This window comes from Acinonyx jubatus, chromosome B2 (genome assembly GCF_027475565.1).
Source record: "Acinonyx jubatus isolate Ajub_Pintada_27869175 chromosome B2, VMU_Ajub_asm_v1.0, whole genome shotgun sequence".
Taxonomy (NCBI): Eukaryota; Metazoa; Chordata; class Mammalia; order Carnivora; family Felidae; genus Acinonyx; species Acinonyx jubatus.
Window position 1 is genome coordinate 138,833,686 of NC_069385.1, and position 14,139 is coordinate 138,847,824.

The 14,139-nt window shown below is 42.6% G+C and overlaps 1 protein-coding gene and 1 pseudogene across 5 annotated transcripts in view; both read left to right on the top strand.

Annotated features, from left to right (window-relative positions):
• RNF144B (ring finger protein 144B) overlaps nucleotides 1-14,139 on the top strand; it is a 182,643-nt gene that overhangs the window by 153,659 nt on the left and 14,845 nt on the right. The window lies entirely within an intron of this gene.
• Nucleotides 20-12,046, top strand: LOC113593896 (60S ribosomal protein L32-like; annotated as a pseudogene).

The following is a 14,139-nucleotide window of genomic DNA, read 5'->3' on the forward strand; positions in this document are numbered from 1 at the left end:
CATGCTCCTGTCTATCCCGATGGTGGGTTGTGGCTTTACAACATGTCATCTGCGCACTAACCTGAAACCATCGTGTAAGGTTGGGGCGGCTGTGGGCTGTCAACAGAGCCACAAGGACACGCCAAAAGGGGAAAAACTGTAATTGCAACACAAAATTTCAGCTTTCTCAGCCAGAGGTAGAAAAAATGCGGACGAGCAGGAACTAGAAGCTTCCTTATTTTGGTTGCTTTATATTTTTAATTTGGCTCACGTGAAGAGAGGTTCTACAAAAGCTGGGATAGTTTCACAAAAGAACATGTTCCTTAAAATGGGTTTTACCACCCATTTACCCCTCCTGAAGATCACTTCAAAACATGAATCAACCCAAACATGTTTACTGCTGCTTGTGATACTCACCATTCATTCCTTTGATACTAGTAATCATAGTGATGGCTGAGTGTGTCCTTCCCATGCGATCTACAATGCATCAGACTCATTTTCTTTCTCACTTTGGCCTTGGGGTAATTGATAGGGCTTTTTTCTTTGTACTGTCTTTTTACCTGTAGGATTCATTCATTCATTCATTTATTGATTCATTCATTCATTCATTCTCCTTTTGGCTTCTTGCAGATCTTTTTCAAGGAGCCCTTTCCCTGCTGTCACACCCTGTACGTTTTTTAAAAAAATTTTTATCGTTTATTTTTGAGAGATGGAGCACGAGCGGGGGAGGGGCAGAGAGAGAGGGAGACACAGAATCTGAAGCAGGTTTCAGGCCTTGAGCTGTCAGCCCAGAGCCCTACGTGGGGCTCGAGCTCACGAACCGCGAGATCATGACCTGAGCCGAAGTCAGTCACTCAACTGACTGAGCCACCCAGGTGCCCCGACACCCTGTACATTCTTGAACTAAATGGTCTGTTTTTCCATATCTGAGAAATAGGAGAAAATTGCTTTTGGGTCTCATTGAGTACCCAAAATAAACTCTCATACAGCATGAACATACAGTTTTCTATTGATAACTTTTAAATCTGTGTCAGTAAAGTCTAGAGGTGAGGGTAGGGGGAAAGAGGTACAGTTATGTCTCTGGTGCCAGTAAGTTTGATAAACACAATTACCTTTACCTCATTTAGCTTTTGCAGTCACCCTGACAGATGATTCTTACATGAGAAAAGAAGACCATGCAGAATATGAGGGGACAAGAGTAGACCAGCGGGGGAGTCATGGGATGGCTCTCACTACCTAGGACCAAGGTTTGGCCAGTTTCATAGGCTAATTTTTTTTTTTTTTAGCAAGCCAAAAGCAGATTCATCTCTCCTGGGCAGATCATTTAACTACATTTTTAAGGCTGAGATATTAAAATGGAAATTACTAAAACAATTCTTGGACTAGAATACTTGAATTACATTTTTGCCTCATAGGAAGATGCAGATAACGGGTGAGGAAATAGTTAGGATGTTGTTGAATGTGGAATCTGAACCAGCAAAGTCAGGTGAATTTTAGGTTTGATTCATGAAGACACAGCCCCGTGAATCAGTCCTGTGTGGATTCTCAGCCAGCTGGAGAAGTTAATGATGGGGTACTTTACATCTCAGATCTAGCCATGCTGGCTGATTAATACAGCCCGGGGTGCTTATTGGGTGTGATGGCCAGAGATGATAATGTCAAACACCTGGCCTGCCATTCTCCCACTTTATCCCAGTATCCTCTGTTATAAAGATAAATTACTGTGGGAACACAGACATTCCAACTATTCACCCCACACATGGATGTGGCTGTAGCCAGTGCAGTGATTTAAGGGGTCTTACCTGGAGAAAGTCAAAGAAGTTAGACTGCATTTTCAGTCTTCTTAACTGGTGAGCTCTGTCAGTCTCACTAGTCCTACTCAGTAACCGGGGCTCTGCCCATTGTTGGTATGCCCTTGGCCTATACGCACCTCTGCTTTCTCCTGCCCTGGACCTCCTCCTCACCTGCCTGCGGCCCCATCTGTCAGGGGCAGGCCTCATTCTTCATTGTTTACATTTTACAGACTACTTACTAGCTGAAGTGTCGTTTTGTAATTCATGAGACAAATTCTAAGAGTACTAGGAATTAAAACTTTGTGTGAGTTGGTTCTCACTGATGAATATAAGCTTTTAGTGTATTTAAAACATAGTGGCTAAGAGCCTCGGCTGGGAACGCAGGCCCTACGGTTTACCAGCTGCGTGACCTTGGACAAGATACTTAATTTGTGTACCTGGATTTCCTCGGCTGCAACATGCGGATGATGTTGGTTCCCCTCCCATGTGGTTGGGATGAGGACTAAATGAATTAAAACATGTAAAGCACTTCCTTGAGTACTTGGTCTCCGTGTTCAAAATGTCAACAGCTGTTGATAATAAAAATACTAATAACTTCAGAGGGGCACCTTTTACATTGACGCATATGCAGTGTTCTTGTCTTATTCCCCAAATGGGATAATCTTCACATTCTCTAGGAAATATCCCCATATTGAAATAGAGAATAGGGGCGCCTGGGTGGCTCAGTCGGTTAAGCGTCCGACTTGGGCTCAGGTCATGATCTCGCGGTCCGTGAGTTCAAGCCCTGCGTCGGGCTCTGTGCTGACAGCTCAGAGCCTGAAGCCTGTTTCAGATTCTGTGTCTCCCTCTCTCTCTGACCCTCCCCTGTTCATGCTCTGTCTCTCTCTGTCTCAAAAATAAACGTTAAAAAAATTAAAAAAAAATGAAATCGAGAATACGATTATCTTGTTGTTAGTGGGATTAGAACATGTGAAGTTAACTGGCCACATCGTGTGTGTGTGTGTGTGTGTACATACATTCTTGAGTTCGGACAAATTGATGACACACATGTGCCATTACAGTATCATACACAGCGTTTCACTGCCCTAAAATTCCTCTAGGCTCCACTTCCTCATCTTTTCCCACTACCCACTGGCTGCCACTGATCTTCTTAATGTGCCCATAGTTTTGCCTTTTCTGGAATGTCCTACAGTTAGAATCATGCAATATGTAGCCTTCTCAGATTGGCATCTTTCACTGAGCAATACGCTCTTAAGTGCTACATCCATGCTTGTGGTAGGAAAAGCCTTGCTGCGGGAGAGGTCCACATGGAAAATCATCGGCCAGGACTCTCGTTCTCCCCCAGAAAGCTTGGATAGATGTCCTCACACTTTACTTTGTGATTGGGACTTTTTGATGTTCTTGTAGTGTTCAGCCCTACTTCTGATTGGCTTATTTATTCATCAGGTGTGTTAATATACTCGGTCCAGTTACAGTCAAGTTGGGGAGGCCTTAGAGCCAGTTTGTAGGTAGTCTTGCCTATCTTTGCTTTGATGCATTATAAATTGATCAAGCAGTTTTACTCATACACGGAATTTATTTTTTCTCACAAGTTCCAGGTGGATGTCCCATTACCCATCCCACGAACTGATAATGGATTTTATTATTCCTACTTTGTAGATGAAGAGAGTGAAAACTGGAGAGGTTGAGACTTGCCCAGCATCACATAGACTGTGTCTAAGCTTCCTCATCTATAGATTGTGTGTTGTGTTAATTGCATAATTTTTTACTAGGGTAATATGTATCTGCAAAACATAAAACTTACCATTTCATCCATTTTAGGTGTACAATTCAGTGGCATTAGGAACACACACAGTGTTGTGTAACCATCACTACTATTTATCACCCCAAGCAGAAACTGTAGTCATTAAATAATAACTTCGCATTTCCCTTTTTTCCCCGGCCCTTGGTAACTTGTAATCTGCTTGCTGTTCTGTAAACTTGCCTAGTGTAGATATTTCATTTAAGTGGAATCATACACTATATTCCTTTTGGGTCTGGCTTACTTCCCTTAGTATAATGTTTTGAAGGTTCAAAACATGGTGCTGTGTATCAGCACTTTTTATGGCTGAATAATATGCCACTGTATGGATATCACACATTTTGTTTATCCATTCATCTGTTATAGGACACTTGGATCGTTTTTACCTTTTGCCTGCTGTGAATAATGCTACAGGGAACACTGGGGACCAAGTATCTTTTTGAGTCCTAGCTTTCAGTTCCAATGGGTGTAGACTTAGAAGTGGAATTGCTTGGTCATGTGCTGAATTCTGTATTTGGTGTTTGAGGAACTGCCCAAACTCTGTCATTTAAATATAAATTTAATTGTATATTTTTGCTATCATAAAGCATGGAACCACAATTACCTTTGGAAGTATGTTAAATCTGGGAGTTTGGTTCAACTCCCTTGTTTTATAAGAAAGGAAACCAAAGTCCAGAGACATTTTGATCTGAGGTGATTTGGGAAGGCAGTTTATAATTATTTATTTATTTATTTATTTATTTATTTATTTTAAAGTTTATTTATTTATTTTGAGAGACAGAATGAGTGGAGGAGGTGCAGAGAGAGAATCCCAAGCAGGTTCCGCACTGTTAGCACAGAGCCTGACGTGGAGCTCGAACTCATGAGCCATGAGATCGTGACTTGAGCCAAAGTTGGACAGACGCTTAACTGACTGAGCCACCCAGGTGCCCCTATAATTCTTTAGTATCAATTCATGCACTTTTTCTTTATCTGTCCATGATACAGAGTTATTAGAGAAAGGCATTCCAAGTAAGAGTAAGTTTAAATCAATACAGTGTTATGGAAGGGAATTTACTTGATTGGGATAATCTTTATCTAAATTGTATAATCTTGTTTTTACTCAATAGACTTCAAATCTACCTCGGACTCAAGACTTAGCAGCTAGGTCACTTTGGGGTCTATGCCACAAAAATATTTTATGTGGAACTGTTTACAAGGGGGTCTTGGAATGCTTTAAATACTGATGTGAATGATCTAAAGGGCTAACTTGTAGAAAGTAAAACTCACCGACTGGGCCCTCAGAGGTGTAGAGACTGTCGTTGCTCTGGAAAAAGACTCAGATTAGTGGTGGCCTTGTATCTTAGTTATACACATTTCCATTAGTTTTGCCCCCTGCTTATTGCCTACCAAGTTCTCGGTTTTTAGTCTGTCATCCGTGTTTTAATTGTCTTCTGCTTTATGTTACATATATGATTAACTTGCCTTTTATAGCTTTGTTTTCATCTGAGTCTTTGTGGGGGAAAATATTTTGAATAGGAACAAGCCTAAATCATCACTGTTTACATAAAGCAGAGAAACAGCATTTGGCATAGATGGGTTATTCGATGAATCCACTTTCCTTCCATCTGTGACTTTTTGTTGGCTACTACTGTGTTTGTGGCTCTCCCTTTCCGTGTCAGTCTTCCAATATTAACCAAGAAAAGAGAATACTAAGTTTGGCATGTGTTAGTGATCACTGTTGTACTTTCTACTGGTCCTCAAAGCACGTGCCTGATGATTAATGCTAGAATTTTGTCTCTCGAGTCTGCTTGTCTGGAGTCTATGTTTTCAGAATATTTTTTTAAATTGGATTAAGATTTTCCATCTCTAGTCCTTAAGCACTCTTCCTATTTTTTGTGACCCCTTTTTATTTATTATAATTGCACGTTGCTTCAGTTCCCTCGTGGTTGATTGGTCTGTTCTTGGCTATTTGTATTTTCAGAGTGGCTGGAAACTCTTAGAAATGGTGCCAGCGGCACACTGTTCTCTGTTGGAAAAAGTAAAATAGGAATTTATTTTCCTGTTATCTGTTAATCCTACTGCCTTCACTCACGTATTTAATATCTACGTTTCTGTGGACTGAGAATCTCTTGTGTGCCAGGGTCACTTCCCGATGCTGCTGTAAGTCGCGGCCCGGTCTTTCTCCAAAGCCCGTCTGTTCTCAGCATTTTTCACAAGCCTCCTTTCAACACTGCAACAAAAGTCTCAACATTGAAGATGGGGCTCTTTGAGTTTCATCTCACTCCTTTATTTGTCTTTGGTGAAATGCTCCCCGCCCCGCCTTTGTGTTTAATCATTTAAAGTTTTATGTCACCAGGGCTCTGTGTGTAGTTATTTGGTTTCTCTTGGCATTTTTTTAAAATTATTTTTTAATGTTTATTTTTGAGAGAGAGAGCACAAATGGGGGAGGGGCAGAGAGAGAGGGAGACCCGGAATCCAAAGCAGGCTCCAGGCTCCGAGCTGTCAGCGCAGAGCCCCACGTGGGGCCCGAACCCACAAACTGCAAGATCGTGACCTGAGCCCAAGTCAGACGCCCAACCGACTGAGCCATCCAGGCGCCCTGGTGTTTTTTGTTTGTTTTTGTTAGCGCTGTGTGATACTTCCATGACCTTCCTGTTAATTCAGTTTTATTTTTCAACAGCTCCCGTCTGTTATTAGTCGTCTTACTTTTCATAGTTTCTGACCCTAAGCCCATTCTTATCATGCATGTGCGTGTGTGTGCACACCTGTTCTCCCTTTGAGCCTGCTTTTTGGTGTTTTGTGGTAAATGTATGACTAAGTCTAGGGTTTCCTTACAAAGCTACCCTGTGCCTCCAGATGGTAACATTTTCTCCCCAGCGTTCTGCTTCCTCTCCTTTACCATCAACTCTTTCTTGCGGGTCAGTTCTAAATCTCAAACAGCGCCCTCTAGGTGGTTCAGCTTTCCTCTGAAAAACTAAATGCCCGTAAGAAGAGACCCTTATCACCAGATAGGGTGATTTTTTGAAAAGGGCCCCAAGTGACAGGCACAGTATGACGTCTTGCACCCTGTGTGCACTTCCATTTGCACCTGTAACAGCTGGAGTGTTGTGAAGAATGAGTCAGTGTTGTGTGTCTGTCACTGTGTGTGCTCAGTAAATTATTGCTGTCGTTATCGTTGTTGTGGCTTTTGTTATTCATCACTATTGCCACCCCATCTTACCTTTGTCCCAGTGGTTTCTAAACCAAACGAAAAGAGCATCTTCTAGGATCCAGATCATACCTTGGACTGAGGGTATAGCACAATAATACGACTTTTGTCCTCTTTTCATCTTAACCCGTATCTTTTTCATCATGTTTCCATCTGCATTGTCCTAGATTCTAAAGCATCGTATGGCACCATCATACAGTGTGCTGTTACTTGAATCATGAACCCACCTTCTCCAGCACCTCCAAGGAGATCATGACTTGCTGACCCAGAGCGTGCAAAGTGGCTGCTCTAAAGAGAAAACGTTCCCATGTTCATAGTGGAAATGGAAATCTATTTAACAACATGGTTATGCGTTTACATAGAGAATGGTATTCTAGGAGGAAAAAAGGCCGGATCCCAGCATATACTCAGGAACTGCGGGTTATGCATGCTTCTAGCTTGTGTGGGTCATAATGTAAGAGCGTCAGACTGGATAACCTCAGAAGTTGTTTCCAGGTCTGAAATTCTGTTGGTTCTCCTCAGCAATCTTGACAGAGGGCTGCTAAAGGCCACGTCTCTTTGACTTTATTTGCTACGGCAGATGTTAATTCTGATCAGTTTAATTGCATTTTAACTAGCTACAGAAGACCTTTGTTCCTTGAGATATCAGAAAGCAAATTAACTTTGGCATAATTAAAAATGCAGAGGGTCATGAAAGTTAAACCAGTTTGATTTATTTCAGCTGATAAATTAGCTTGGGTGTATGATGATGTTTCCTACCATAATATGAAATCATGGGATCTCTTTTCTGGCACAGCTTCACACTGGCAGAGGATGGCAGAAAACCCACTTATGTTAGTTAAGAGAATTTACAACAGAATAAAAACCAAGCTCTGCCTATGTAATACTGATGGCTTCCAGTGGATCTCGAGATCAGGGTTTGAAAACTGAAAACAGTCGCTGGGGTCAGACATGCTCCTTAAGGCTCAAGGCAGTTTTATTCTCTTAAAATGTTTCTATTTCTCAAGAATTGTCAGAATACAGAAGTAGAGATAGCTTTACGTAGCATTTCCTGCCTTGCCTAATTTCTATGAACAAGCAGTCTTAAGACCAAACAGTCATGCAACTTTACTTCAGTGATCAGTGTTAATTTTCTTAAGTAAATCCTGGCTCCAGTTGGTGAATTTGTCTGTCTCTGATGTAAGTATGTTACGTTTAATGACTGCTAAATCACGTTCATGGTAAAGTGTTGGGAATACCCCTAGCCTGTGTACAGGCCCCTGGGCTCTCTTTTTATAGATTCCTGAACTTTTCCCCCATCTCAGAGCTACATGAAGCTTTTGTCACCGCGGATGCAGAAAAAATTAGCTGACTACGCATTAGTGCATTTTCCTCCAGCTTTGGAATGGCAATTTGAAGGGGGAAGAAACGAAATCTTACGTTTTTTTGGATGTGTGCATTTTGTTTATCTCCATGATAACTGTATCTCCTAGGCCAAGAGCCAGGAGTTAGAATCGAATTCACTCTAATAGTAATCAAAAGTGTTTTTAAAAATTGCGCATTAACCCCGTACAGCTCCCCTCCCTTCAGGCTCCTCTCAGGTCAACGGGGTGGAGTCAGGCGTGAGGGGGAGAAGCTCTTGTTCACGGACATGATTTGGCTTCCAACTGGTGTCCATCAGTCGGTTCCTCTTTGGCGGGGGTTAGGATTGCTAATATGTGACACCCCTTTAGCGTTTTTTCCTCTAGGAAAAAAACCATTTGTGGTACACTCTGTTACCTGATGGATAGGAAGCAAAATTGTGCTCTTAATAGCATATTGGAATTATAATCATTCTTTTTAAAAAATGTTTATTTACTCCGAGAGAGAGAGTGTGTGCACACACGCATGTGAGCAGGGAAGGTGCAGAGAAAGAGGGAAAGAGAATCCCAAGCAGGCTCCGCACTCTCAGTGCCGAGGGGGGCTCGATCCCATGGACTGTGCGACCATGACCTGAGCTGAAATCAAGAGTTGGACATTTAACCATCGGAGCCACTCAAGTGCCCCTGAAATTCTAATTCTTAAAAAATAAAAATGCCTCTCTTAGCCTCTGTGGATGTTTACTTGTAGCTGCTCTTCTAGGAGCTGGGCCAAAGCACAGTCGTTAGGGGAGATGCCATGCTGTGCTCAGATACCTTTTCAGTGTAATCTGGCTAGACTTGCGGGTGGGAATCCCTGTTCTGCTGGGGGGTGCTCTTCTCCCTGAGAGTCCAAGAAACCCTGTGCAATAGTCTCTCTGAGCTCTGGAAATATCTGAATGCAGGGCTGAGTAAGACAGAACCTTGCTGTGTAGACCGTCATTATCCTTTATTACCACGGGGAATTGATTTACAGATAGCATTTCTTACACTTCTGTTACGTTGCTTCGTTCATTTATTCAACAAATACGAAGTTTCAGAAAGCTTTCTAGATCACTGGTTGTCAGCTTGGAATGACTGCATCCAACTGCATCCTCACTAGGAAATCTTGACTGTTTCACCTTCAAAATATGCTCCAAATTATGAGTACTTCCACTTCTCACCTAGAATCCAGTGCATCTCGGATTAGATCGCTGCTCTCTGTCGTCACCCTGTGCCGCCACCAGCTCTACTCCCTACGGTAGCCAGAGTAATCTTCTGAGAGTGGTCATCGTGTCACGGCTCTCCCCTCATCACAGTGGCACTGCCCTCTCTTCCTCGGCACTGCCTGTGGGGGTGGCGGCCATCTCCTATTCGGCATCGTGGCCGCCCTCAGACCTCTGGTGAAGCCCAAGATTGCGAAAAAGAGGACCAAGAAGTTCATCAGGCACCAGTCAGACCAATATATCAAAATTAAGCGCCACTGGTGGAAGCCCAGAGGCACTGACAATATGGCGCGCAGAAGATTCAAGGGCCAGATCTTGATGCCCGGCATTGCTTACGGGAGCAGCAAGAAAACAAAGCACGTGCTGCCTGGTGCCTTCCAGAAGTTCCTCGTCCACAGCGTCAAGGAGCGTGAAGAGCTGTGGATGTGCAACAAATCTTACTGTGCAGAGATTGCTTACAATGTCTAAGAACCACAGGGCCATTGTGGAAAGCACGGCCCAGCTGGCCATCAGACTCAGCGCTCCTAATGCCAGGCCGCATAGTGGTGAACGTGAATAGACAGCTTATGTGCACATCGTATTTGTGTTATACTACCGAAAAAAAAAAAAAGCCCCTCCAGCAGCTTCTCAGCATGCTTAGGCCTTATCATCATCCTCTAGAATCAGGTCCTTGATGACTATCCCCACATTATGTCCTGTGACCCTCCCCTCTGCTCACTTAGCTCCTTGTGAAATTGCCCTGCCCTATTAGACGTGTAAGTCTCCTCTTCTGCATCATTTGGATATAAGTTGGAAATCTTTCAGATCAAAACCATGCGTAGATTAGCTGCTTGTTCATGGTTCTAACCTATTGACTTCAATGTGTTTTTAAAAAACATACAGCTATAAATAACTCTCAAAACCAGAAGTAATGTTTGCTCAGAGTCATCTGGTTCTCACACAAATGTAACAATCCTAGAGGCTTATCTCTAGCAATTCTAACCAAATTAATAGTTACCCAGTTGAGAGAGCAGAAAGTGTGCATTTGAGCTGAGAGGTCTCTGCCATAAACCAAAAATGAAGGCGGCAGAGAAAAAACCAAATCATTTAGGTATTCTCTATATATTCAGGCCCAGAAGTATGAATATACCTTTTCTTCTCATTCAAATGTCCTTTGTGAATTTCTACAGAAGGCTTGCGTGTACTGTTTGACTGCAAGCGATAAATCTCTTTAGTCCTGTCTCCGTCACCAGTGTGAGAAACTGAGTCACTACTCCTTTGAATGTTAACTCCTTGTTAACTTATTCAGCTCCTTTCGTTAACACAGAAATATAAAGCTGAGGGGACTGTCAAATTTGGATAGATTTGTCTTTTTGCCTCAGAATAGTTATTTGCTCTTAATGCTTTACCAAGAAGACAATGGCATAACTTCTTTGACAAGTGTCCTTTAATTATCAGAACAGTGTATGTATTTTTTTGTTATTATTATTTGAGAGAGAGAAAGAGGAAGAATGAGTCAGGGTGGGGAGAGGAGCAGAGAGAGAGAGAGGGAGGGAGGGAGGGAATATATCTCAACCAGGCTCCACGCTCAGCATGGGGCCCGACATAAGGCTTGATCCCACGACTCTGGGGTCATTATCTGAGCCAAAATCAAAAGTCAGACACTCAACCGACTGAGCCACCCAGGCACCCCACCAGAATAATATTTAAAAGGTGTAGAACAAGCTCAAGTACCTGTGTAAAAAATAGCTGTGCCCCAAAGCAAACGTTACATAAACACATGGTACTATATTGCTACTGTGGGTACCTCCTGTATTGATGGACTTTTCTCCAGGCTTTAATCATGTCAGATTCTACCTAGCAGCGCTTTCCATTTATTTAGGTTCTTTAAAAGAATGGCTGATGGGAGAAGGGGGGGCTCTGTTCAAGAGAAGGAATTGGTTTAAATTAGTAGATATCTGTTCTCTTTTTTTTTTTCCCCCGTGACCCTTTGTATTTATAAAGGAAAAAATTTCCATTTGCTGGGTGGTCAGGAATGTACTGAGTGCATCCCATATGACTGGCATAGTGAGGGGTGCTTAGAAGTATGGTGGGCAGATCCAAAACTACGTACTCGTAACATACATACACATGCTGTGGTTCTGAGCAGAAGAAACAGCCTGTCTTCTAGGAGAGCTCTCACTGGAGTCGATGATCCCAGACATATGTACAAGAAGCAATTAACCAACAATAAACTAGAATATATAATCAAATAGCAAACACTCTTTAGAAGATGTATACCCGTGGGGGACATGAGAGGATTACTTCAGATGTAAGTACCTGTCTGTATGCGGGATGTTCAGGAGGTAGAAAAGGCTGGTCAGCAAATATGGCTACAAGAACTGTTTCACTTTTGTAGTTTTCACTTCTCTTCTCATGCTAAGTTTTGTTCTTCGGTTGCCCGCTGTGTGCCCCACACTTGACTATGCTGAGGTAGGGTCTCTACGTCTATGTTTTTACTCTCAAGGTGGACAATGTTCAGGGATGTGTTGGCAAACGGTTTTTTGGTGGGGGCGGGGGAGGCCCTGATTTACAGTGTTTGCCGCTTTCTGTGGTGTAAATACTTTACCATGGTTGATTTCTCAAGTAGTCGATTCATGTGGTGTCACTGAATGCAGCGTTGGGACGAGATGGAGTAGGTTGTGAGCTGGTGGGACCCTGCTTCAGGAGGCGACCGCCGGTGTCCTTGCTCAGTGTTTCCTTAAGTGCAGAATCTTTATTCCACTATTGGGAAGAAGACTGTCCTTTTCCTTTTATGCCTTCCTGACTCTGGCTGCCTGCAGAGTTGCTATTACGGGGATTGAGGTTTTTTTTGTTTTTCATCTTTGCTTCTGTGGTGCTTTAGCTCTAACTTAATTTCTTTGTGTTTTATCTCAGCATGTGCCATCTGCTTTGTACTGTGGTTAAGAGGGACCAGTTTTACCTCCTGATTTTAGAGCTGATTAAAAGGAGAAACTTCATTATGGATACTTGGGATAAGAGAAGCATAAAATATTTCTGTATTAAAAAAAAGTTTCTGTATATCAGACATTCCTTACCTCCACCCCTAAGAGTTGCTCACATTTATTTGTTAATAATTTCATTTATGTTATCTTGTGGGGTGCTCTGTCAGTTATTACATTGCTTGTGGTTTTTTTTACATTTTATTAATTTTGAACATCTCTGGTTCTTTTTGCGCTGAGATTTCTGAGAAGTAAACCTCTATTTTCTTTTGTTTTTAATGTTTATTTATTTTGACAGAGAAAAAGTGAGGAGGGGAGGAGCAGAGGGAGAGGGAGAGAGAGAATCCCAAGCAGGCTCCACGCTGTCAGTGCAGAGCCCGATATGGGGCTCAAACTCACAAACCATGAGATCATGACCTGAGCCAAGATCAAGAGTCGAATGCTTAACCGACTGAACCACCCAGGCGCCCTGCAAACCTCTATTTTCACCTCTTTTAGAGCCCATGATCTCTAAAAAGTACCTGATATCGATCAATTGTTGAATGACCAATGCCTAGTTTTCAGGCATATCATCACAAGACATGAGGCCAAAAGAAGTTTGAAATAGTACAAATTAGAATGAGATTGAGACTTAATCATGGCAAGGGTTGTGTAAGTCAAATAACGGAGAAATCTAGGGCCAAGTCTTAGACACCATTCATAGATGGGACCAACGGAAGCAGTTTTGATGCTAAAGGAGAAGGAAGGTTTGGGGAAGAAAATAGGCCAGTGCTTTATGGAAGAGGGAGCTACAAGAGCATCTGATACAAGTTGCATTAAGAAACACTTGCTGGGGCACCTGGGTGGCTTGGTCGGTTAAGCGTCCGACTTCGGCTCAGGTCATGATCTCACGGTCCGTGAGTTCGAGCCCCGCGTCGGGCTCTGTGCTGACAGCTCAGAGCCTGGAGCCTGTTTCAGATTCTGTGACTCCCTCTCTCTCTGCCCCTCCCCTGTTCATGCTCTGTCTCTCTCTGTCTCAAAAATAAATTAACGTAAAAAAAAAAAAAAAAAAAGAAACACTTGCTGGGGGCACCTAGGTGGCTCAGTCGGTTAAGCGGCTGACTTTGGCTCAGGTCATGATCTCTCGGTCCATGAGTTCGAGCCCCGCGTCGGGCTCTGTGCTGACCGCTCAGACCCTGGAGCCTGTTTCAGATTCTGTGTCTCCCTCTCTCTGACCCTCCCCTGTTCATGCTCTGTCTCTCCCTGTCTCAAAAATAAATAAAACATTTAAAAAAAAAAAAACAAAACACTTGCTGGATATGAGTAGGGACATGGCAGTTTTAACTTTCAGAGAGCAGTTTATTAATGAGTTGGGAATAAAAACTTGACTTTAGAGATTTAAGGAGGGTAGGAGGGGATAGGAATGAGAATCAGTGACTCTGGATCACTCATCCAAGGACTGGGATGAGAGAAGAAGTGAAATGGATGTTAGGTACAGAGAGACAGTAGGGGTCCAGTAAGGGTAATTATTATTCCTTGTGAAGTTAGAAAATTTTTTCATTGTCGCCCTTAATAAGTGACATTTCATAAAGGCAGTTTAATTTTGAAAGTGCTGTATGTAAAGTTCCATGTTTTGGCAAGTTGATGTCTTTCCAAATGCAGAGAGCCATAATTCAGGTGGGTGGAGATCTAGGGTCTACAAGATGCTGATTCTGTGACATCAAAATTAAGACAAGTACACAGTAGGTCCTTGAATGAAGGTCCTTTAAGGGGGGGTGGACTATAATTTGGTAAAGAGAGAGGATTTTTAGGGGGAAGGAAAAACATAGTATGAGAATTGTATATATGGAGAATGT